Source organism: Hylobates moloch, unplaced genomic scaffold (assembly GCF_009828535.3).
Source record: "Hylobates moloch isolate HMO894 unplaced genomic scaffold, HMol_V3 SCAFFOLD_16, whole genome shotgun sequence".
Lineage (NCBI taxonomy): Eukaryota > Metazoa > Chordata > Mammalia > Primates > Hylobatidae > Hylobates > Hylobates moloch.
This window is the reverse complement of record NW_026652291.1, coordinates 31,963,354-31,975,595: the sequence shown is the minus strand read 5'-3', so window position 1 is coordinate 31,975,595 and position 12,242 is coordinate 31,963,354. Positions and strand designations below refer to the sequence as shown.

At 39.4% G+C, this 12,242-nt stretch overlaps 1 protein-coding gene across 15 annotated transcripts in view; it reads right to left on the bottom strand.

Moving 5' to 3' along the window:
* The window catches only part of NUMB (NUMB endocytic adaptor protein), a 202,294-nt gene that overhangs the window by 92,889 nt on the left and 97,163 nt on the right, over positions 1–12,242 (bottom strand). For 13 of the 15 annotated variants that reach the window (XM_032134911.2, XM_032134917.2, XM_032134912.2 and 10 more), the window contains exon 3: positions 8,608–8,692. The exons of the other annotated variants lie outside the window; for them this stretch is intronic. The gene's annotated coding sequence lies outside the window, so the exon portion shown is untranslated. The remainder of the gene's footprint in view (positions 1–8,607; positions 8,693–12,242) is intronic. 15 annotated transcript variants of the gene reach the window in all.

Here is a 12,242-nt window from a genome sequence, read left to right as displayed (position 1 = left end):
TTTTTTTTTTTTTTTTTGACAAGCCCCCTACCTGGCTTGGTTAGGTCCTTCCACTTCATATAATTAGGATTAACACCTTTTTCTTACTTCTATTATTGTATGCATCAACCTTATGGTAATTTCCTAATTCCTTAATGGTTGAGTGTATCTTGTTTAAATATACCCATGCATCGTAACACACTGCCTGTCATATATAGCATACTATAAATTTGAAGAATTGAAAAATAAAACAGACGCCCATCACAGTAGAAGCTATGTCACTAGGTAGGAAAAGTCTCAACATACAAGACCAGAGAATCATCAATGTTGGAAGAGACTGAAGGTGTAATAGTCCAACCTCCCATTGACAAAGGAACCACTGACAACTTCCATTAAAAGAGGACGTCCAGGCCGGGCGCGGTGGCTCACGCCTGTAATCCCAGCACTTTGGGAGGCCGAGGTGGGTGGATCACAAGGTCAGGAGATCGAGACCATCCTGGTTAACATGGTGAAACCCCGTCTCTACTAAAAATACAAAAAATTAGCCAGGCGTGGTGGCAGGCGCCTGTAGTCCCAGCTACTTGGGAGTCTGAGGCAGGAGAATGGCGTGCCCAGGAGGCAGAGCTTGCAGTGAGCTGAGATTGCGCCACTGCACTCCAGCCTGGGTGACAGAGCGAGACTCCGTCTCAAAAAAAAAAAAAAAAAAAAGAGGACATCCAACCTCTGTCTAAATACATCTAGTACAAGTTTATTTGCTCTTTGGGCAGCTATTTATTGTTGCACCATTCTGTTGCCCAGTAAGAGAAAAGACTGAAAGTGTCAGCCAGTTTAGGGTCTAAGTATCTTGTCACTTTCTTTTTTAAAAAATGAATTTGGAAAAATGAAAACACATAATTATGATATCTTGCTTACTATTTCTTAATGAATAATTATCACTAGCCTGTAATTCCAGCTACTCAGGAAGCTGAGGCACGAGAATCACTTGAACCCAGGAGGCAGAGGCTGCAGTGAGCCGAGATTGTGCCACTGCACTCCAGCCTGGGTGGCAGAGTAAGAATCTGCCTCAAAATAGTAATAATAATAAAGCACGTTAAAACTTTAGAGATAAAAATACATATAGCTATCACCCCAAACTCCACAATACACATATATACAGACTGACTTCATTAGAATAATATTACTTTAAGAATTAAACCTTTACTTATAAAACAAAATAATTTTGCTTTGATATAGCAAGGATTGATTTAGCAAGGAACATCTTGATGAAAAAGGGCAGAATTGCTGAGGATGCTAGCCTACTTTTTACACTAGCTTTCCTCCTGCATCTGTCAAGTGTGGGATGAGAAAAAGGTGCTGGAATCTGGAGAGAGAGACTAGAATAAAAATATATTTGATTCCAAGAATGGGGAGGTGGTGGAGGGAATGGGGTAGGAGAGAGAAAAAAAATGCCACTGAAAAAATTACAGAAATAAGAAATAAGCTGTTAAAAACAGCTCTGCTTCCCTTTACTGACAAATAACTTGGCAAAATATCTACACATTATCTCTTCAATTCTTTAGTCCTCTCTTGTCTTGCTCCTCTCCTTTTCCCTCACCCCTGACTCTTCCCTTATCCAAGCCATCAACAAAAGACTTCTAAAATATATCTCAAAACTGACCACTGCACTTAATCTCCACCACCCATAGTCCAAGACAACTTTGCCTCTTACCTAGACTAGTATAAGTCACTAGTATTTATTTCTATGTCCTCTCTTGTCCATCTCTCATCAACTATGTACAAATTAGCCACCGTAATCTTTAAAAATGTAAAATGGATCATGGCATTGCTTAATAGTTCCGTGGCTTTCCAGTGTATCTTCAAATAAAATCCAAACTCTCACTATTCAGTGAGTCAGTATGGCATAATAATTCACACTGCTCAAGAAGTGGTGCTTACAATAGTATCAGAACATCACAAATACACGGTATATGTTAGCATATAAAGGTATGGCCCCGGCTGGGCACGGTGGCTCATGCCTGTAATCCCAACAATTTGGGAGGCCGAGGCAGGCAGATCACCTGGGGTCAGGAGTTCGAGACCTGCCTGGCCAATAGGGTGAAACCCTGTCTCTACTAAAAACACAAAAAAATTAGCCAAGTGTGGTGGCAGGCACCTATAATCCCAGCTACTCGGGAGGCTGCGGCAGGAGTATCACTTGAACCCGGGAGGCGGAAGTTGCAGTGAGCCGAGGTCACACCATTGCACTCCATCCTGGGTGACAAAGCGAGACTCCATCTCAAAACAAAACAAAAAAAAGGTATGCCCCCTGCATGTCTCTCTTGCCTTCCCAAATGGCATTCTTCCCAGCTAACTCTTTATGACCCTTTCAGTTAACTGCAAGCTCATTCTCACTCTAGGCCTGTTGTTTCCTTCTCCCTGAAATACTCTTCTCCCAGACCCTTCACCAGTACATTTGTCTCCCACTCATTCTTAACTCTCAACCTAAATGTTGACGTCTTTTTCTACTTTCTAAATACCATCCTCTGTAATTCCTTAGTATACTACTCTTTTCATTTCCTTCACAATTTATTTTATCTTATTTTATCTGGAGACAGGGTCTATCTTATCTTTTATTTTATTTTATTTTATTTGGAGACAGGGTCTCACTCTGTCACCCAGGCTGGAGTGCAGCAGCAGAATCTCACTCACTGCAGCCTCAACCTCCCAGGCTCAGGCGATCCTCCCATCTCAGCCTCCCAAGTAGCTGGAACTATAGGCGCATGTCACCACACCCAGCTAATTGTTGTGTTTTTTTGTAGAGATGGGGTTTTGCCATGTTACCGAGGCTGGTTTTGAACTCCTGAGCTCAAGCAACCTGCCCGCCTCAGCTTCCAAAAGTGCTGGGATTATAGGTGTGAACCACTGCACATGGCCTATAGTTTCTAATTACTTTGTTTCATTGCTTCAGCTCTTCCTTGATCGTCAGATGCTTCAGCATCCATTCAATAAGTTACCTAACTTGCTAAAGGTAGAAAGCATTGGCTTCTGTTCTTTCTATCCAAAATAATCTTAACTAATGTAAATGTTAAGTATTCTCCTTTGACCAAGAAGCTAAATAATTGTTCACTAATATAAATATGTCAAAGCCTGTGCTATAATTATACATGGATTCTTCCTTTGATTTTTTTGATGTATCAGAATTTTTTTTTTTTAAACTTTTATTTTCAGTTTGGGGGTACATGTGAAGGTTTGTTACATAGGTAAACACGTGTCATGGGGGTTTGTTGCACATATTATTTCAACACCCAGGTATTAAGCCCAGTACCCAATAGTTATCTTTTCTGCTCCTCTCCCTCCTCCCACCCTCCCCACTCAAGTAGACCCCTGTGTCTGTTGTTTCCTTCTTTGTGTTCATAAGTTCTGATCATTCAGCTCCCATCAATTGTTAATTAAATAATATTCTGTATCCAACAAAGTATTGTGCTAGGTACTAGAAGAGCCAGGATGGAAAATTTTTTATTTTAAAATAACTTTATCAAGACCTCAAGGTCTTGAATGATACAAGAACACAATGAAAGAGACAGAAAAAGGGGCATTTCAAACAGGGAATGGGGTAGGATGAAAAGTCATGCTATCTATGTAAAAACATGTATTTCCTCAAAACGAATAAACTGCTGATTATAAGATGCACCACTATTTTATGTTCCCCTGAAAAAGAAAAAATGGAGGCCAGGTGCGCTGGCTCATGCCTATAATCCCCACACTTTAGGAAGCCGAGGTGGGTGGAATGCTTGAGCCCACAAATTCGAGACCAGCCTGGACAACATGGCAAAATCCCATCTTTACAAAAAATACAAAAACTAGCTAGGCATGGTGCTGTGTGCCTGTGGTCCCAGCTACTTGGGGGGCTGGGGTGGGAGGATCACTTTAGCCAAGGAGGAAGAGGCTACAGTGAGCCATTATCTTACCACTGCACTCCAGCCTAGGTGACAGGGTGAGACCTTGTCTTAAAAAAAAAAAAATGCTGCCAAACTTGTTTGTTAAGAATTGTTCATTTATTGTGAAATATCACAATAGTAAGATGTATCCCAGTGGGAGACGACTGCCAGTTCCAGAGATGTTGAAGTGTGAGAGAAAGAGGGAAAAGAGAAGGAGGAAAAGGGGGAGGAGGAGAAACAGAAGGTGAAAGAAAAAGAAAATTATCATCTAATTTTGTTTCTTTGAGACAGCATCTCACTCTTGTCACCCAGGCTGGAGTACAGTGGTGTGATCATGGCTCACTTCAGTCATGACCTCCCAGACTAGGTGATGCTCCCACTTCAGCCTCCCGAGTAGCTAGGACTACAGGTGCGCACCACCATGCCCAGCTATTTTTTGTAGAGATGGGGTTTTAGCCACACGTTACCCAGGCTGGTTTTAAACTCCTGGGGTCAAGTGACCCACATGCCTCGACCTCCCAAAGTGCTGGGATTACAGGTGTGAGCTACTGCACCTGGCCTATCACTCCACTATTAATAGAAAATCAGCCTTCTAAGAACCTCGGCAAGTCTCAATGACGTAGAATATTGGTTACTCATTAAAATTTGTTATCAAAAACTGGAGAAAAGGCCACTGCAAAGAGTGATCATGGGCTGGGTGCAGTGGCTCATACCTGTAATCCCAGTACTTTGGGAGGCTGAGGCAGGAGGATTGTTTGAGTCTAGGAGTTCGATACCAGCCTGGGCAACATGGTGAGGCCCTGTCTCTATTAAAAAAAGAAAAATTTAAAATAAATAAAGCTGGGTGCAGTGGCTCACGCCTGTAATCCCAACACTTTGGGTGGCTGAGGCCGGTGGATCACCTGAGGTCAGGAGTTTGAGACCAGTCTGGCCTACGTGGCAAAACCCCATCTCTATGAAAAATACAAAAAATTAGTTAGGCACATTGGTGTGTGCCTGTAGTCCCAGGTACTCAGGAGGCTGATACAGGAGAATCACTTGAGCCTGGGAGGTGGAGGTTGCAGTGAGCCAGATCATACCACTGCACTCCAGCCTGGACAACAGAGACCTTGTCTCAAAAAGAAAAAGAAAAAAAAAAGCTCAGATGAAATGGTTCAATTCCTACAAAAAGACACTCTCTAAAAACTGACCTAACTAGAAACACAATCCTAAATGAAACCACTTAGAATGCTGCATACCTCCCTGGCAAAATATTAAACCCATCACCCCCAAAAATACCATGCCCAGACAGTTGAACAGAAGTTCAACAAAACTTTCATAAAAAGATCATTCCAGTCTTACATAAATCTTTTCAGGGGAAAAAAAATAGTTTGTAACTCATTATTTGAGGCTGGCATAACCTGGATACCAAAACCAAATAAGGACAAGAAATTAAAATTATAGGCCAATTTCACCTGTGAATGAACATAGATGCAAAAATCTTAACAGTCCAGGTGCAGTGGCTCATGCTTGTAATCCCAACACTTTGGGAGGCTGAGGTGGGAGGACTGCTTAAGCCCAGGAGTTCAAGTCCAGCTTGGGCAACATAGCAAGACCTCATGTCTACAAAAAATTTTAAAAGTAGACAGGCATGATGGTGCACCCCTGTAGTAACAGCTACTCAGAAGGCTGATGTGCGATGAACACTTGAGCCCAGGAGTTCAAAGTTACAGTGAGCTAAGATCATACCACTGCACCGGACTGGGTGACAGAACAAGATCCCATCTCTTAAAAACAAAACAAAACAAAACAAAACAAATTAATAAACTAAATCCAACTGTATATTTTTTTCTAAAAAGTCCATCATGACAGAGTTGGGTTTATTTCAGCAATTCAACATTATAAATGTCATTCACCACATTAACAGATTAAAGGAGGAAAACTATGTGATCATCTTATAAATGCAGAAAACATATTTGATAAAATTCAGTACTCATTCTTCACACAAAAATATCTTGGCCTACTAGGAAGAGAAATGCCTTTAACCTAGAAAAAGTTTCTATCAAAAATATATAGCAGGCCGGGCATGGTGGCTCAAGCCTATGCCACCATGCTGAGGTGGGCAGATAACCTGAGGTCAGGAGTTCGAGCCCATGGCCAACATGGTGAAACCCCACCTCTACTAAAAGTACAAAAATTAGCCAGGCATGGTGATGCCCGCCTATAGTCCCAGCTACGCAGGAGGTTGAGGTGGGAAGATCACTTGAGCCTGGGAAGCTGAGGTTGCAGTGGGCTGAGATTGCACCACTGCACTCCAGCCTGGGTGACAGAGCGAGACCCTGTCTCAAATAAGTAAAAATTAAAAAAAAATAAAAATAAATACACATACATATATATAGCAAACCTTAGTCATAATAGTGCAACAAAATAAGTACTTCCTTTAAAAAATTAAGTGCAACATAAGAATGCCCACTATTTTTTTTTTAAGACAGGGTCTTGCTCTGTTGTCCGGGCTATAGTGCAGTGGCACGATCATGGCTCACTGCAGTCTCAACCTTCTGGGCTTAAGCAATCCTTCCACTTCAGCCTCCTGAATAGCTGGGACTACAGGTATGTTGTACCTCTACACCTGCCTAGTTTTTGTTTATTTTTTTTAGAGATAGGATCTTGCTATGTTGCCCAGGCTGATCTCAAACTCCTGGGCTCAAGCGAAGGAATGCCTACTATTAACACTTGCACTGAATACTGTACTGAAAGTCCTAAATAGCATAGTTAAGGCAAGAGAAAGAAATAAAGCATGGGAAAGAAACAAAACAGAAAATGCAAAGAAAACAAAGAGGAAAAATATGCCATTCACAATAGTAACAAGAAATAAGGTCTCTTCTTTTTTCTTTAAGACAGTCTTGCTGTGTCACCCAGGCTAGAGTGCAGTGGCGTGATCTCGGTTCACTGCAACCTCCACCTCCCAGATGCAAGCAATTCTTGTGCCTCAGCCTGCTAAGTAGCTGGGATTACAGGCGTGTGCCACTATACCCGGCTAATTTTTGTATTTTTTAGTAGAGATGGGTTTTCACCATGTTGGCTAGGCTGATTTTGAACTCCTGGCCTCAAGTGATCTGCTCATCTCAGCCTCCCAAAGTGCTGGGATTACAGGCGTGAGCCATCATGCCTGGCCATCTTATTTTTCTTTATGGAAAAAAGAGAAAGAGAATTTACTGAAAAATATTTTAAATATCTAAATAACCAAAAAGATATTCTATGATCAAGGATAGTAAGTCTCAATACCATAAAAGAAGGAAATAAATTAAATGTATGTGCAGAATAAAAGCTATAGGCTGGGCATGGTGGTAACACCAGCATTTTGGGAGGCTGAGGTGGAAGGATTGCTCGAGCCTAAGAGTTTCAGACCAGCCTGGGCAACACAGCAAGACTCTGTCTCTATAAGAAAAAAATTAAAAATTAAAAAAATAAAGCTACAGAGCTCTGGGGTTCATACAAGGCAGGTCCCATTCTTTAAATAGCTTTTGAATTTTTGTATAATTTTGCTCAAATTATCTCCCATTCATGGATATTTATGCAACAGATATAAACTTACTATTAGTAAATAATCATAGATATCTTACTTTAATGAAATTGTAGTAATAGTTAATACAGCACTTTAGGATTCTGACAGCTACAATAAACAACTACGAGAAAAGAATACATGATCAGTTCATGGCTGAGTTCTAGTTGAATGTGCTGTAGTCCCACTGGTTCAAAGGTCATTCAGTGTGCACATTCACCACAGTGAAAGTTCTAATAAGCACTCCTGCAAGTGATAAAACGTTGCCAACATTTTATGTAATACATGAGGTTTTGGTTCTTGGTAATTTTCTGTCAAGGCTGCCAAAACACCATCTCCTTAAAAGCTACCTGAAAATGTGGACATTTATTCTAAATACAAATTGCATTCTGAAGGTGAAAGCAGACAAAACACATTCATAATGCAATGACCATGTTAGGCTCAATGGGTACTTCTAGTGAACCTATGTATGGCCCTTACATATGTAAGGCTCTTGTACATGTGAGATCTATAAGCAGTTGCCCAATTTGCTTTACAATAGACCTGAATTTGATCGAATGAATGATATTCTTTAGATCTAACTTATTCAAGTTTAATTTTGGTTTATGTAAGTTTTGTCATATCCTACATTGCTGCCTAAACATTGCTTTATCCAAATTTCCTAATACAGAATTAGATATTATGATAATTTTCTTTACTGGTTGCTAGGAGATGATAACACTAATCACTGCCATTCACTGAATGCTTACTGTGTGCCAGGCATTGTTGTAAATGCTTTATATATATTAAATCATTCAATCTTTACAATAACCCTATCAGGTGGATAATATTACCATCACAATTTTACAGATAGGAAAACTGATGTATGGAAAAGTTAGGTAACTTTCCCAATGTCACACAACTAGTAAATGAAGCAGCTAAAGGATTCATACCCAAGTAGTCTGTCTCCAGAGACTAGACCCTTAAATACCATTTATACTGCTTTTCACAATATTGAAAAGATATGTGAAATTATTAAAAAGGACAAAAAAACTCAGCATTAAAAATATTACCAGTAATTGTTAAACAACAGTTAAGCAATATTAACACTAACACAACTTATCACACATTGATACTTCACAGCTATTTCAGACTCATGGTTATGATTAAGAGTTTTGAAGTTGGACAGACCTGGCTCTGAATCTTGGCTGTGCCCTTTACAAGTTGTGTGATTTTGGACAAGTTTCGTAACTTCACCAAGCCTCAGTTTCCTCATCTGTAAAATGAAAATAATAAACATCTCACAAAATTGTTGTTAGTAACATAATTATTGCTGCACTGCACTGACATAGTAACTCCAAACAAAACACATATACACAAAATAAAGAGAAAGTCCCAATTTTCCCCATAAAACAAGACTTTATTATAATGATATACTGAAGATGATCACTCCAAGTTACTCCAGCAACTATAAGATCCACACACTAATGCAGAATCACAATTTTCTCTAATACATGACAAATAATTCCCCTATATAAAACTCAAATATCTACAGGTAAATTACTCGATCTTTGAAATAAAATACTGTATATATATATAAAATGAGACAAATAGGATACTGTTATTTATTGAGAGCAACTCCCACAAATCCCATTCTACACATATCTCTGGTAAGACCAGTAATTAGTATTCAAGGGGCCCAAAACAGGAAAAGCTGTGTCAAGAAGTATCAATTTGGGCCAGGCACAGCGGCCGATGCCTGTAATCCCAGCACTTTGGGAGGCCTTGGCAGGAGAATCACTTGAGCCCAGGAGTTCAAGACCAAGCTGGGCAACATAGGGAAACCTCGCCTCTACAAAAAACCTTAAAAATTAGCCAGGTATGGTGGTCCCAACTACTCCGGAGGCTGAGACAGAAGGATAGTTTGAGCCTGGGAGGTCAAGGCTACAGCAAGCTGTGATCACGCCACTGCACTCCAGCCTGGACAACAGAGTGAGACCCTGTTTCAAAAAAAAAAAAGGATGGATTCATGTGGTACTGATAGGAAGGAATATTTACAAGAAATACACAGAAAGAGACATACATATTGTCAAAGTTGTAGGGAAAATGAACCCCAGAGATCACTGGAATGTAAGGGAAACTTCTCAAAACACTCTAGAGAATCTCCATGTTTAATCCCACAGTCCTATATTTATTTCCATTTTCACATGAACTTAAACAAAAAATTCCATTTATTTTCTTGTAGCAAACAGAAGTTTCTGCAAAGTGTTTAAAAAAACAAACAAACAAACTTGGCTTCGAATTTGTTCTGCATATTTATTTCTGTCCCCAAGAAAATATGTGGCTGGCAAGAGGATAAATATTGTAGAATGACAGTTACAGAACTGGGATTTGGCTTTCAAAAATGGAAAGTGGTCACAGAGTTATCTATTCAGCTATATATTAAATATTTGATTTACAAAGAAAATTACACAAGCAAAATTAAACAATGAAATGGTATTCAAGGTAGAAACATGGCAATTCAGGCCGGGCACAGTGGCTCACGCCTGTTAATCCCAGCACTTTGGGAAGCCGAGGCAGGTGGATCGCCTGCGGTCAGGAGTTTGAGACCAGCCTGGCCAACATAGCGAAACCTTGTCTCTACTAAAAATACAAAAAATTAGCCAGGAATGGTGACGGGTGACTGTAATCAATCCCAGCTACTCGGGAGGCTGAAGCAGGAGAATCACTTGAACCCGGGAGGCGGACGTTGCAGTGAGCCGAGATCGCGCCATTGCACTCCAGCCTGGGCAACAAGAGCAAGACTGTCTCCAAAAAAAAAAAAAAAAAAAAACGAAAAGAAACACAGCAATTGGGATAAACTATTGATAGAGAACCTACTGTGTGTAACACAGTCACAATACTCAGTATTAAGAGGAGTGCAGAAAATTACTGACATAATCTCTAAGCTCTAGGTTCTCATAATCAAGAAAAGGAATATTAAAAGCCTGTATGACAAAATACTGCAAATGCTTTAAGAGAGGCACAAATTGCAACATACCTTAAGAGGGGGATAAGATCACTGACTTGAGAGAAGAAACAAGAAAAGACTTCATGGAAACTGCAGCATTTGAAAAGTGGAATTCCAACAACTCTAACTTCTGAATATAAAAACAACTTAAACTAAAAAGTTTTCCTTCTGTTAGTATGGAGGTATATATTGCCTCTCGGGTGTCACTAAAATGGAAGGTGGCTAATAAAAATGTACTAAATTAATCTAACAGAACGTTTTCTTTTTTTTTTTTTTTTGAGATGGTGTCTCACACTGTCGCCCAGGTTAGAGTGCAGTGGCATGATCTCAGCTCACTGTAACCTTCACTTCCTGGGTTCAAGGGAGTCTCTTGCCTCAGCATCCTGAGTAGCTGGGATTACAGGTGCTGGCCACCACACCCTGCTAATTTTTTGTATTTTTAGTAGAGATGGGGTTTCACCATGTTGGCCAGGCTGGTCTCGAACTCCTGACCTCGTGATTCACCCACCTCAGCCTCCCAAAGTGTTGGGATTACAGGCGTGAGCCACCGCGCCTGGCCCTAGAACATTTTCAAAAAGGAATTTGACAATAATAGCCATATCTTCAATTGCCATTTACCTTCAAATACTGTACTTAGAATTTTACACTAAGAAATTTGAAAAATTAAAAAACAGACTTAAAATAAGACTATTCACTCATTCACTTATTAATACTTTATAAAGTGAACAAGTATAACTGGACACAAAAATTAACTCTAAGAATTACGGCAGTAAGACACAAAGGGATGCGAAATGAGTTACATAGAGCTGACCAATAAAAGGAAGCCTAATTTTTTGTCCACATCTCTTCCCACCTCCAAAAGAGGAACTTAACAAATGCATTTTATGAAAAATACACTTAAAAGTGTCCTTAGTAACAGATTTACATGATACAAAAATCCTTTTAAAAATAGTTTATTAAGGTATAACGTATGTAGAAAGAAGCATACAAAGTGTAGAGCTCAATTACTTTTCACAAAGAAACACACATAATTAGAATCCAGATCGAAAACAGAACATTAGTAGCACCCTAGAAGCTCCTCTATGTTCCTGCTTCCAGTCACTTCCTGTTCCCTTACCAAAGATACCACTATCTTAATTAACTTCTAACATCATGATGTGTTTTGCCTATATTGAATTTTATTAAAAAGAATCATACAATATTATCCTTTTGTTGTTTGGTTTCTTTCACTCAATATTGTCTATGAAATTCATCCATACTCTTGTGCTTGCAGTTTGCTATGATTTGAACGTTTGTCTCTTCCAAAAACTCATGTTGAAATCTAATTGTTATTGTAATGGTAGTGGGGCGGGGGGGGGGGGGGGGGGGGGGGGGACCATTAAGAGATAATTAGACCATGAGGGCTCTGCCCACATGAGTAGGATTAATGGATTAACACCAATATAAAAGGGTACAACTGTCTGCAACAAAGGCCATCTAATTTTTACAAAGTGCCCCTTCCTAAGAAAACTTAATAAATAAGAAATGTTTAGGAAATCTTTGAACTATCTATTTTAAAAATATTTAAAGCAAATAAATATAGAACATGAGGTGCTCAGGTTACTATGCAATGACAGAACAACAAACAAAAAAATCAAGTTCTTCTCTGTATGCCAACAATTTGAAATTTTTCTGCATGATCAGCATTTCCTTTGCTACTTTACTTTCTTTAAATAATTTTTTGTCATTTCTGTGAATTCTATAAATGAAGTCAAGTTGGATTACAACTAAGATATATGAAAAAATTTTAGGTAAATTTTTAACTTTATATAATTTC